Below are 14,946 nucleotides of genomic sequence, written 5' to 3'. Positions count from 1 at the left end.
TCCCTAACACACCTGACGCCATTCCTGATTTCTGCCTGTATGACCATTCTCTTAATAAAATTCTGCACATGGATCCGAACGCCTCTGACTCCTTGTTACAGTACTAGTGCTTGGAAAGAGTAGTCGGCGCTGTCAGAAACAATCGACTACTCCAGCATGCATTAACAAATAATGCATACAAAGTGTTTGCAAGTACGATGTGAGTTTTAGGATTACAGTATTGCGTGGAGCTGTTACTTTCTATGACCTTATCTATGTTGCATTTAAAAATAAAATATTGAATGTAATATATTAGGGTTGTGCCTGAAGCCGAATATCTAATTCGGAATGGCATGGATAATGGCTTCAAAAATTAATAAAGGACAAAGAATAATTCTGCCTGAGGACTCCACTGAAGCTGGCACTGTCCGGAGTTTGCTAGATAACAGTTGAGGGGATCACCGCAATATTATACACAGATCTCTAAAGTCACGAGTGTGAAGTGAATGAATGTAAACTTTATGAATGAAAAGAGTGCAAATCAAACACCGCATTGTTGTTGTCTCTAGTGCATCTCTCAGAAATCAGAGCTTTGCAAGAGTAATTTCACCTATAATAATACATCATACACGTTATATTATTTGTATATAATTAAATATTATATAAACAAGGCAATGATTTAAAGCTTAGGCTATGATATGATACGAATGAATGAATGAATAAGCACAGCGCGCTCACCAATCAAACAGCTGCGTTGCGCGTCTCAGTCTCTTAAAAACCAAACAAGTTCTCTCTCAAGAGTAGGCTAATAATCAGCTTAGATCCAGATACATTTTGTTCTACATGTTTGCATCTTTACCTTTTGCTGGTTTGTGCGGCACACACACATTCCCCACATACAGATCCCCAGTAAAGACCTTGTCTCAGAGGACCACCAGGACAAGACCACAGGAAACAGATAATTCTCCTGCACAATCTGACTTTGCTGCAGCCTGGAATTGAACTACTGGTTTCATCTGGTCAGAAGAGAACTGGCCGCCCAACTGAGCCTGGTTTCTCCCAAGGTTTTTTTCTCCATTCTGTCACCGATGGGGTTTCGGTTCCTTGGCGCTGTCGCCTCTGGCTTGCTTAGTTGGGGTCACTTCATCTACAGCGATATCGTTGACTTGATTGCAAATAAATGCACAGACACTATTTAAACTGAACAGAAATGACATCACTGAATTCAATGATGAACTGCCTTTAACTATCATTTTTGCATTATTGACACAATTTTTTCCTAATGAATGTTGTTCAGTTGCTTTGACACAATTTATTTTGTTTAAAGCACTATATAAATAAAGGTGACTTGACTTGATATTTGTTTAGTGAAGTTCACTAAACATTATAGACTCGCTTAAAGAGTCCTGCATAATGAAAATGTGCAGATTGAATGGATTCAGTCGTGTTCAAATGATCACTAAACGTTTGTCATGACATCTCTCTGCTTGCATGATAAATATTATTTTAGAAATTAATAATTATCTTAGTTTAACATGACATACTTGTTCAGTGATAACTACGACAAAAAAAAAGATGAAGTAAAAAAAAACAATTTAATGTGTTTTCATTTACAGTTGCATGGACAAAGAGTCGAGTAACTGAAGTATTTTTTTGATAAAACAATCGACTAGTAGAAATCAGTAGTCATGCAACCCCTATACTGTACAACATTAATTAGTATTTCTTTATTGTAAATGGAAAGTTTAATCTAGATGTAGACTTAAATAAAACACAATCTAACAGGTAGAAAATTTAGAAACACTAAAACTTTTCAGAAGCAGCAAGTGCACCGCTGGTCATGCACATCCTTTCCCGGAACAAAATTGAAAGCTAAACCAAGATGGAGAAATAGCTGATCATAGCTGTACAAGGATAGCCATTTTTTTATTAATTCATTAGCAGAGCTACTGCAATGTAATTTTAGTGCTGGAAATACATTTATCTTTTATTGAAACTGCTGCGTCTTAATGGAGAGGGGGTCATGGTTGCCTAGCAACAGCAGACGCCACTGGAGCACAAGCATAGAGCGTAGGGTATAGAGTGATCTGGAAAAAAAGGAGAAAGCGGCGCGCCTAGTGTTTTGAGTCGCGACATAATGCAAATGTGGTTTTAAAGTAAAATTATTATTATTATTATTATTATTATTATTATTATTATTTTGCTGGACTCGGTCGAGACCAACGAGAACATTTGGCGAGTCCAATGGCCAAGTCAGAGTGCAAACACAACGAGTCTGAGACGATAGAAAAATGTCTCGAGTCCGGACTCGAGTCCAAGACCGTTCAATACATGATCACAGAAGTAGAATAAGCAACGGAAATCAGAAATTAGATGAATTGCTATCACAAAAAGCATGTGCGACAATAGCTAGCCATTCTACAATGTGATATTTCAGCACTTGACAAACAGACAGCGACTCTTAAGTAGCACTTAAAAGCACAGCTACATGCGATCGTGTTAAGTGCATGTTTGTGAAACACACATGAAACAATAATGAACGTTCATAAAATGAATCGTAGAAAACACTCTTCAGCGCCGAGATCAATGGTTATCGGGAAACCATGCCCAGATCAATAACAGTTACATTAGAGACCCCATGCAGAATTATCCAAGTCTTATTAATCTACACAATCAATCACAAAATCAGAGTAGTTCGCTCCGCATCTCCAAATCTTGTACACTTGCTTTCAAATCTCACAATAGTATGCAGATAAAAACAGTGGCAGTGGCAGTTGTCTTACAATTTGTAGTTTTCCAAATCTCACAAAATGGTTTGAGGGAGCACTGTTTGACTGTTTCTAAGGCAAGATAAATATTGTGTTAAAAAAAATCCAGTGTTGTGCTAACAAGCTCTGTGTTATTTATATACAAATGGAAACCTTTCAGAAGTTTCTACTTTCAAGGAGGTTAAGAGTTGATGACTGAATTTAAGTTTTAGGGGTGAGCCTTCACTTTATGATTTAAACACTGACAAAATCTTTTGCATAATCAACATAACATCAAGCTTATTAGCAACAAGATGGCGCTAGTGTCTATGGCATGCCGTCTGTCTCCGTGTTGTCTTCTCAGTTTGTTATTTGCTATTGCTTTGTTTATTTGTATTTGTTGTCGAGATGTCTCAGCCTTGCTCGTGCTGCTCGGCGTTCGCTGGAAATGAGAGGGAGGTGGTTCCGTCCTGTTTTCCCGATGGTGACTTCCGAGGCCGACCTTTTTAGGCCTAATTTTATTTTGGCATTCTAGCTCAAAATCATTGCATTGGTGTCAAGTGCATTTCCATATGACAAAAATGCATTTGCTTTGAATCTCAGTAATATTTATCATTTGTTTCTTTCCTGTTTTGTTTATTCATTTATTTACTCCAGTTGAAGGCCCTATAACCCAGCAGAACATTCATTGGCTAGATAAGTCCTGGGCCGAATTTGAACCCCAGTCCAGCCCTACATGCTGAAAAACCGCATTGCAGGAAGTAGAATTCCCTTTCCTAAATAATACAATCAGTGAATAAAAGCATACAATAAAACATAAAATTAAGATGAACATAAAAAACCCACTTAATTTCAGATGCATCTCTGAAACGCTTTTCACTATGAATATAATTCCAAAGAAACATGTTGAAATTATAAAGAACTGTAATAATGCGTTGACAGATGGGCTTAAACCACCTGGAAGTCACACTGTAGACTAATTGAAAAATAATCTGTTATCAAATTTAGTGTACATTACATTATTCATTTAGCTGACGCTTTTATCCAAAGCGACTTACAATAGCTATATATGTCAGAGGTCGCACGCCTCTGGAGCAACTAGGGGTTAAGTGTCTTGCTCAGGGACACATTGGTGTCTCACAGTGGATTCGAACCCAGGTCTCACACACCAAAGGCATGTGTCTTATCCACTGCACCATCAACACCCTAGTGCACTGTATTAATATTACTCTTTTTTTTGTGGTGGTGGTACAGGGGGTAATAGGGGTGACTACTGGGTAATAGTAAACCACTTTTCTGTAGAACTACACCACTGGTTCAGACTCAAGCTGCACAAACTCACAGACTCCTAGAAATTATCTCAAACACTCAACAGAGCTTCACTGTTTAATGTAAGAGTGTGGGATCCACATTCATGCTTCCTGCTGCTGACCAACGTTATGGAGATGCAGATTTCATTTTCCAACAGAACTTGGCACCTGCACACAGTGCCAAAGCTACCAGTACCTGGTTTAAGGACCATGGTATCCCTGTTCTTAATTGGCCAGCAAACTCGCCTGACCTTAACCCCATAGAAAATCTATGGGGTATTGTGAAGAGTAAGATGTGATATGCCAGACCCAAGAATGCAGAAGAGCTGAAGGCCACTATCAGAGCAACCTGGGCTCTCATAACACCTGAGCAGTGCCACAGACGGATCGACTCCATGCCACGCCGCATTGATGCAGTAATTCAGGCAAAAAGTACCCAACTGAGTACTGAGTGCTGTACATGCTCATACTTTTCATGTTCATACTTTTCAGTTGGCCAAGATTTCTAAAAATCCTTTCTTTGTTTTGGTCTCTAGTCATATTCAAATTTTCTGAGATACTGAATTTGGGATTTTCCTTAGTTCTCAATTATAATCAACAAAATTAAAAGAAATAAACATTTGAAATATATCAGTCTGTATGTAATGAATGAATATAATATACAAATTTCACTTTTTGAACAGAATTAGTGAAATCAACTTTTTGATGGTATTCTAATTATATGACCAGCACTTGTAAATTGTAAGCTATTTGATTTTTAAAAGTGATCTAATGGATTGATTGATTTTAAACATGCAAAGATTCAAAATAAAAACCAAAAATAAGAATGAATGATGTACCCACAGCACATCTCTTGCGTGTCGCACCCAGCAGCATGTGTGCTGAACACAAAATCTTGCTCTCTGTGTCACGTACGGTGAAACAAGAAACAAGGGAGAGATCCAAATGCAGGTACGAGGTTTATTGAGGGGTAATCCAAAGGGGTAAACAGTCCAGGCAGGGTCAAAACCAGAGTATCAAATAAACAATGAACCGACAAAACACAAGGCAAGATCAAGACTACGGATAAACAATGGACATGAACTGTATCTCACATACAACAAGGACTCCGTGACTAAGACTCAGACAGACCAGGTATAAATACACAAAAGGATAATGGGGAAACAGGAGACAGGTGGGGAACAATCAATTAACTAAACAAGGAGGCAGGTGACCAAATAAGGAGACAGGAAGTGATAATATGATAAACACCGTGGGAACTGAGGACACCTAGTGGAAACCCAGGGAACACAACCCAGACACTGTGACACTCTGAAGGCTATGCATGCAGTGCAGATAGCAAAAAGAGTTATTTGAAACACATAAAAGATTTAAATAAGATAATATTGACATGAACATTATATGACATTTAAAGATTTTGATGATTTGTCCTACAGTCTGCCTGTTCTTACCACACACCAAATGCAGGCTAAATCTCCACAATGTTCTCGTTGAGAATGCAATTTTTATAATGTTATTAGAATGGATTAATTTCTAAAATATTATGATACCGTAAGTCTGAAACAGATCACAGCAGTAGACCTACACAGTCTAATAGAAATCAGCAACGTGGTAAGCATCTGTGCCGGTATGCATATGATTTAATATGAAGCATCCGTAATGCATTATTAAGACTGAAAAGTGCAAAGAATGGAGATGAGTTGTTGATCATAATTAGAATAGACATAAGTTGGTTAAGCACAAGTTAATTGCATTAACAATTATTATATGATATAAACTTAATCTTTAAAAAGTTACAGACGTGACAGCGCTGAAGAGTTCTGATCTCATAAATCTAGCCCTTATAAATAAAAAAATCTACGCTGTTTGAGTTTATACATTTTTCAGCCGGGTCTCCATCTTTCTAAAAATGCTTACTGTTGACATAAATAAAAAAAATGGGTAGCCTTTGATTTTTCACTTGAAAACTTGAAATACAGTCGAATGATATGTATAATATGTGGTGAATAAACAACGATTTCCTTAAAATTTATTTTAAAGCACATTAACGCAGACCTAAATGCACAACATAAAAAGGGTTTTGTTCTTTTGGTAAAAACTTAATTTTTTCATGGTAAGGTTGACATTTGCATGGAATCGCTCATATAGTCAATTTGTAGATTCTGTGGTCCAAATATTAGTAAGACTAAAGAGTTGTGTTGTGGGAGGTTTTTTTCATTTAAAGGGGTGGTCGACCAGCTACTTTTAAAGGCTTGATTGTGTTTATGGGGTGCACTGTAACTTGTGTTCAGGCTTTGTAAAAAAAAAGAAAAAGAAAAAAAAACCTTTTATTCACATATTTTAGCTTTATTCTATTTCACTTTTTCTTTTCTCCTAAAACGGTCTGTTGATTTCTTGGTTTTATGAAACCCCTCCCTCAGAAATACACAGTGGGCTCAGATTGGTTAGCTGGTCCAGTGTGTTGTGATTTGCTAACCACCTAGTGCACTGTGGACCATAACACCATTAGGCTAATGATACACAGGGCAATACTTGTTGGGCAATGTTGCCATCAATGGGCAACCAGTTGAGGCACAGGGCCCACGACTGATCTAAAATTCTCAATGAGTGAGAAAGTGCACAAGCAACACTGCTCAAAAGAAGTTGCTTGGCTAAATTCCTCAATACGTTGCCCAATCGCCCATCGGTCTTAATTTTGTCTTGTGCAAAATATCTGTCACCAGAACTACGAGCCCATTATGAAGACTAACCATGGCTTTACTACAATGGCCAGATTAAACACAGAACCATATTAAGCATGCTTGTATGGGGCACCGTTTGTAAAGCGGCTCATGCTGAAAATAACAGCAATATTTTGTCACATTTAGCTTCAAACAATGTTTAAAAAACTGGTATGAATTTTTGACGGTCACTTTTTAGCACATTTACAACAATGTTTGTCAACTTAGAGATATTTGAGGACATAACATTCAGTCAAAGTAAGACCTCTCGTGGCTGGCTATTATGGCTACAGGTCATCATAAGTCCCGCACTTTTCATACAAGTGACACTAGCCTACTCTTTAAATACAGTTTCTCCAAACGTGTTTATTATTTTAGGTAGTTATTATCACGATAATCCATGTCCAAGAGTCAATTTCCACGGATGAGATGGTTTTTATTCTTTACTTATTCGACACAATGCTATAAACACACGGACTTCCGGTTATCGGCATTTTGAATTAGCATTTTAGTTAAATATTTAGTTTCACCCGAAACATTTAGATTTAGATTTAACATTTAGATTCAACATTTAGATTTAGATTTAACATTTAGATTTAGCATTTAGCGATCTGCTCCATCTTTCAGGACGAGCTTTTGGGTGAATCTGGTGTTCTATCAAATAATATTACCTGTCAGATCATTATTAAGGGAAAACAAAATGCAACTTTTAGGAAAAGTGAAAAGTGAAAAGTGAAATTAGGAAAAGAAAAGTGAGCCAAAAAAAGTGATCTTTCTCTCTTTCTCTGCCGTTAGAAGCAGAGTGCGCAGACTCAGAGTTAATGCAAGGGCATGCATGGTAATAATGCTTGCACACTTGACACACTCATATTTAATATATTTCAAATCAGCAACAAAATCTGAGGTAAACTGACACATGAATGTTTTCTATGACGCTCAAATTGCGTTAAAAAGCATATTTTAGGTTGATCCAGCTAACACGCATGTGCAGTCTCGAGCGCGTGTCATGTTTCTATGGCAACCAGTGAGGAGCAAACCACGCTTTACATTTTCTCCCATTTTTATAATAATATAAATGAACCGTTTAATCTTAAAGTTTTAGTGATCAGATTCAGACTCGACGTAGAGCAGAGAGCACAGAGATCAGATGATAGCAAATAAATAACATCAGCGGCCATGGCATTGCATGAGCGATCGTTATTATAGTTCAAAAGTAAAAAGTTATTATGCGAGTTAACTCGAATCAGAATGTACATGTGCACAGTTGCATTTGTCATCCGTCACCGTGACATCAAGTGGACTTTTGAAGCTGAAATAATGAGTGGATTAAGCTTGGGCTTGGAATAACGAGAGGAATAACATGGATAACTTTCTTGTCTGAGGATTGTAATGCATCACAGGCAGTCAGGTACAAGGAAGAGAGACTACAGCTCTTTAAATTAGGTAAGACAAAACGTATTTTTCGCAACAGGTTTATTGACTTGCAATTGCAATTTAAGGTGGAATATATGACAATCGGGTGCAGTCTGTGTCTTCCCAGTGGGTATGGGTCACCTTTATTTTATTTATTTATATAGCGCTTTAAACAAAATACATTGCGTCAAAGCAACTGAACAACATTCATTAGGAAAACAGTGTCAATAATGCAATGGGTCCAGCTTTTAAGTAATAGACAGGTCCAGGTCGGGTCCTGGTAGGCATTTCTCGGCTCTACACAGGTTCGGGTCCAGCATTTGAAATAACAGACGGGTCCGGGTCAGTTCGGTGTAGCACATTACGTGTCTCTTTCCGGTTTGGGCACAAATTTTTGGCCCCATGAAGACCTCTACCCCTAAACCTAATAACTGGTTGGGCCACCTTAGCAGCAACAACTGCAATTAAGCGTCGCAATCAATCTATAGGCTACTTTAATTCATAGAAATAATTTAAGCAATTTAAAGCTCTTTTTTAAACCAGATTCAACTTGAATCTCAATACTATTAAACTGACTTTAAATTTTATGTTGAAACGGGTAAAATGTCACAGTGCATGTTAAATAGCCTAAATGAACTTATCTTGTAGAGGAATCCGAAGACCTTGATTGCATGTTACAATGAAACTAACAATATAATTAGATTCTTTTAAATGAACAATTCCTATATAAAATGGAACAGCAACCTTTATATCAAACATTTTTAAATCGTCCACAGCTGAGCAACGTGGGAGGCATTTTCTGCACCAGAGCACACAAAGTGAATGTGCATGCACAATTTTTAGGGGGGAGGAGGCTTTTTTGTTTCTTAAAGTAATTTTCAGATGCAATGGAAAAAAAATCTGGATAAAAACCATACACGAAACTTGTAGATCATTAACAACATAGCAACAGCGTCTGGGCCTAATCTAGGCTAAGTGTCAGGGATCTGCAAGAAATGGGACTCAAATGCAGAATGAGCAGACAAGGGTATTTTATTAACAAAACGTAGACTGGAACAGCTGGGGGAATTTGCAGTGAAACAGTTCAAACAGATGGGCAGGGCAGACAGCAATACGGGCAGGAGGGATGACCACTGAGACAGTCCAAGAAGACCACGACTCAAGCACAGAGTAGGCAGCTCCAGAGGAAGGGCCAGGCAGACACAGGAAACCCGTAGCTTCAAGTGAAACTCAAGTGTCCCCAGTCTAGTCGCCAGGTAGAAACTCACGAGACCGGAGACTTGACACGTGAGAAAGGTGAGCTGCTTCCAGGCAGAAGGGTTCAGTGGCCAGGAAATCTGAGTGTGGGCAAGACAGGACAATTCACAAAAGCAAGCAAGACTCAAAACACAGCCAATTGAAAACAAAATTAGAACGAAGCAAAAGAAAACCAAAGCGATCCAAAGATATAATCCAAGAGTAAGAACAAAAAACCAAAATCCAAAACTGGAATCACTTAAGAATAGATGAAACTCTAAATCAAATGAGAAACAAAACTATATTAGAATACACAAATCTTTTCTTTTTAAACTAGACAAAACTAAAGACCAAAAATGATATAAATAACTAGATAAGAGATAAAAAAAATGATCAAGCTCAAAGGGATAAATTCTGTGCCAAAAGACAAGTAAACACCAAAAACGAACCAGCAGAGACACAAGGAAAGAGAACCCAATATATAGGGGGCGTGACCAGGGGTAACAAGGAGGTGGGACAGGAGGAGCATGTGGCAGACACGAACAAAGACAGAATCATGTGCTTAGACAAAACAAACAAAAAAACATGGAACAGAGACAATATGGGCAGGACTGCCAGGGCAGGATCCAGACAGTACCCTCCCCCCAATGGCCGCCCCCAGGCGTCCACACTGGGCAAAACAGTACAGGGAGGTACCAAAACTTGGAACTCCAGGGTAGCCAGGAAACCTAAGGGGTGGGACTGGGAGGGAGGAAAATAATCCTGGGGAGTAGTTTGAGGAGGACCAGGGAGGTTCTGGCTTATGGGATCCAAAAGGACTAGCTAATAGGGTGGATGGGATAGGGATCTTGTTGGTGGTCCTTCTAGGGAGGTGGATTTGTTTTACTGGAGGAATCTTGGAAGTAGCCTTTATGGCCTCTGGGGCCAACTCTTGATGCATGAAGGGCCTTGGGACAAACACAGGTGCCATGACCACATGGGCAGAGAGGGTGCATCCTTGGGAAAATATTTCCGGAGGTGCAAGAATGGATTCCGATACGGACTTGGAAGCACTCTCCAGGGCTTCGGAGATAGCCATTGGGCTGGACTCTGGCGTGCCTTCCTGGGCTGGAAGGACAGGCACTGGGCTTGACTCCGACGTGCCCTCCGGGGTTGTAAGGTCAGGCACTGGGCTCGACTCTGACGTGCCCTCCTGGGCTGCAGTGATGGAATCTAGAAGCTCCTTGACCGGCGCAGACTCTGGGGCTGGCACAGACACTGGAATGGTCTCAGAGGTTGGAGCACACAGGCTCAGGGGGTGCCATCTCAACCGCAAGCTCTGGGAACATGACATGACTTATATTATTGCCCCTCTTTTGCATGACAGGATTAACCGGTGGTTCAGGTGAAGTTACATAGACAGTCACAGATTCCTTCTCTAGGGGAGAAACAACTGGTGATGTGGGCAGCTTAGGTTGTGGTTCCACCAGGTTACATACTTCTGGGACCACTGGATATTGGACCACCTGACTAGGGTCCGCCTGGATAACAGGACTAGGGACATTCTGAATCTGGTCTTCCAAGACCACTGGAGGTAGGGCATCCTGACTTGAGAAATCCTGGACCTCTGGACTTGGGGTCTCATGGCTTAGGCCCTCCTGGACCAGAGGACAAGCGACCTCCTGGGAGGAAATGTCGAACTGCACAACACAGGCCCTCATTTGATTCGGCTTCTGGGGGCACAGCAGTGTGTTATCGGCTGCCTCTGAATTGACTGCATTTGACTTATGCACCTTAAAAATTATGGTTGCTGACTTGGCCACCTCTGAGCCGAAAGGCCTAGTCTTTACTAGCTTTGAAACAGCAGGACCTGACTGGAATGCCTGTGGCAGGCTGGATTAGCTATGGAATAACTGGAGCAGATTTGACTGACTCTGAGACAGATGCAGCATTCTGGGCTGCGCTCTTCCTTCTTGCCCTATGCTTCCTTAGAGTCAGAAGATGATCTGGGACTTGACTCAGCGAGGGTAAGAGAGCAGGTTGGTCTCTGCAATCTGGCTCTGGAATGACTGGAGAAGACTGGACAGACTTGGGGATTGGTTCCAGACTGTATACCTCTGGACCCACTGAATACAGGAACAACTCAGTCTGGTCCTCCTGGACCAATGTGTTAGAGCTCTCCTGACACTGGTCCTCCTGGACCACTGGAGGAGGGACCATCAGAATCAGGTCCTTTGGAACCACTGGACTCGGGGGCACCTGACTAGGACCCTCCCGGGTCAATGGACTGGCAAACTCTGGACTCAGGCCCTCTTGGCGCAGTGTGCTTGGGACCTCTGAAAGAAGAGCGTTTGCCTGCACAATGGGTGCTCTCCTCTTCTTACATCTTCAAAGTGCTCAAATGTGCATGACTGGCAGCTTCTGGGGTGACTTCAACACTTTGAATCGGCTCTAGACTGACTGGCGTGGGCACGACTGGCTCTAGACTGACTGTCGTGGGCACTACCGGCTCTATACTGACTGGAGTGGGCACGACCGGCTCTAGACTGACTGGCGTGGGCACGACTGGCTCTGGCTTGGGCACGACCGGCTCTGGCGTGGCAAGGGCAGATCTAAATGGCTCTGCTACTAATGCGGCTTTCTGGGCAGCTCTCTTCCTCCTCAGTCTACGCTTCAACGTAGGAGACAAAATAGGGTCTTGAATTTGACTTGGCATGGGAGGGAAGGTGGCACGGTCCCTGCAGGCTGACTCTGGGGGTGTAAGAATCTGCCAGTCCTTGCTATGGTGCAAATATTTAGAAAATGTCCAATAATCTATCTACGCCTCTTAGTTGCTCCATCTCCCATAGTGGTAGGGGATCATCCAAGCAGAGATTAAAAGCCTCCTTTAGAGTAGAGTCCGGATACTCCAAGCCCCTTGCCATGGTCCAGAAAAACTGGGCAAATGAACCAACCTCCCGGCCCTGCTGGCGGAGCGATGCCACTGCCTGTTACGGAACAATACAGATGCTCAATGCTGGGTCCCGAGTTGGCTGGTTCGTTCTGTCAGGGATCTGCAAGAAATGGGACCCAAATGCAGAATGAGCAGACAAGGGTATTTTATTATCAAAACGTAGACTGGAACAGCTGGGGGAATTTGCAGTGAAACAGTTCAAACAGATGGGCAGGGCAGACAGCAATACGGGCAGGAGGGATAAGTATACTATGTTCGTTTGCTGCATGTTTTTTTAAAAACACACAAAAAATAACTTAAGTTTATGAAAGGAAAAAAATATATGTCATGTATAAATCACATTTTATTACATTAAGAAATAATGACGGCAGGCCTAATAATGATATAATGTACCAGCAGGATATTTTTAGTTACCTTCACTTTACAACAAATTGTTTAAATTTAACTATAAGAACAGAACAAGAATTAAAAATATATCATTCTAATGGATAAATATAATTGCAGTATATAATAATAATAAATTAGCTATAAAAAAATTTAAATAAATTATAATTTAAAGCGAAATATAAGGTAAGATTGGACTTCGGGCCAAATCCTAACGTTTCCATATTCGTGATGTTGCCCATTTGAAGCTTAAAGGCACAATATGTAATTTTTCTGCTTTAAAAATAGCAGAAATCACTATATCTTTGTTACATATTTTTTTTTAGTTGTGTACTTACATTATCCCAACAGTTTCCACAAACTTTCAAATTCTGAGAAAATTATAGTTTAATTAGAAGACACTGCAGTTATTTTTCAAAATACCCCACATATAGTTTTTTTTTTTTGCCTTTAAATGCACATAAGCTGGTGCTCTTTCTCGTTCATGTAATCCACTGACTCATATTTCACGTTCACTGAAGTTCCTCCCTCCACAGCAGCGCGACGCTATTAGTACTGCATGCGCAGCTCGGTGAACCGGGTATCTGTGAACTGTTTCATCCTGTCAAAGAGTTACTCAACCTCGAGCCAATAGCCTTTGAGTATGAGATGTAACGGAGCATGTGATTTGTTGAATGTAGTGAATGAATACGCCCTTCACTGAACGGGTTTCATACGAGTCTGAACGAAATCTAGAGATATCGTTCGTGAATGAAATGACTGAACTGGTACACATGTCATTCGTGAACGAGTTGACTGAACTGACACGTGTTGTTCGTGAATGAAATGACTGATCTGATACCCATGTCGTTCGTGAATGAGCTGAATGATTTAGTAAATCTCATTCGTGAATGAAATGACTGAACTGGTACATATGTCATTCGTGAATGAAATTAACTGGTACATAGCTTATGTCGTTCGAGAGTGAAATGAATGAGAGTAAACCCGGTCAGTTGGCAATTTAGCATGTCAATCTCTCAAAATGCAAAACGCAGTTATAGGTACTGTGCACATACGCTTGTTTTCATATTTAGCATACAGAACATAACTCAACGTTTAATCCCCGATTTATGAATGTTAATAATATACGAACTGTCTGACCAAACAATTAAAATGCTAATTATGCAAGAAAACCCTGTGCTTTGTTCATCTGAACAACTTAATTAGACTTTATATATTGAATGCGATTATGCACACATTTTAATAAAGCCAAATCAGTTTTTGTAACAAGTGAATACGTTCGTTGAGTTAAGACATAACACATAAGACACTCTTTTTGCCACCTGCTGGCATATTTTGTGTAATATGAAGAAATGGTCACTGAACAAATCAGTGAACGAATCTGAACGAATCATTTTGGTGAACGAACTGAAAATGAATGAATCTCTTGAAAGAATCATAATTTCCACCACTACTCTCTTTTCAGAAGAGTGCGGAGCTTCAAGAGCTCATGCATACCGGTGTTACAGTTTAACTGGTGGTAACCGTGTTACAGACTTACATTGCTTCCAAATGCAATTTTTCATTACCACATTCCTATTAACGATCATTCTGGTAGCCTCTGACGCCAGCATCAGTGAAAACAGGCAGAGACAATGGTAGCTTTAGCAACATTAGCCTTACAGAGAGCCAAGACGCTTTTTTGGATAACAAAATATGACTCGTGATGCTTACTTGTCTGGAGTGTGGACATTTGCGCATAAAGTGTTAGTGTCAATCCCTCTTTCAGAAGCAAACTTTGCACAACTCCAGCACTTAACTGACCCTTGTTTATGCTAATAGACTAATAGGGCAGACAGCATCACAAATGGGCAGGACTTTTCCCTAAATGACATGTATAAAGGGAGAAATCTGAAACCAATCACTTGAAGAGACTGTTTATGATTTATTGAGATTATAAAAAAATTAGTGGGTGGTTTTTACCATTATGGGCTGGTTGTTTTCACACAAACACTTCATTAAAGTACTTTTTGTACTTTTTGCATTTTTTAGCACCTTTAAAAGAGCCCAACATGGCCCCACCCCCTTTTTTGCGTGTTCCCAGGGGCAGGGTTTATGTAAATTTCAGGGTTTGTGATGTCACCAACCCAGGAAGAAGCTTGTTGTAGTTCCTACCAGCAGTTTGCTGAAGGCCTTAGTGAAGGTAGGTAGTGGAGCAGGTTGAGATCGTTACGTATTTGGGCACT

The sequence above is a fragment of the Carassius carassius genome, chromosome 22, assembly GCF_963082965.1.
Source record: "Carassius carassius chromosome 22, fCarCar2.1, whole genome shotgun sequence".
Classification (NCBI taxonomy): domain Eukaryota; kingdom Metazoa; phylum Chordata; class Actinopteri; order Cypriniformes; family Cyprinidae; genus Carassius; species Carassius carassius.
Note: the sequence above shows the minus strand (reverse complement) of the source record.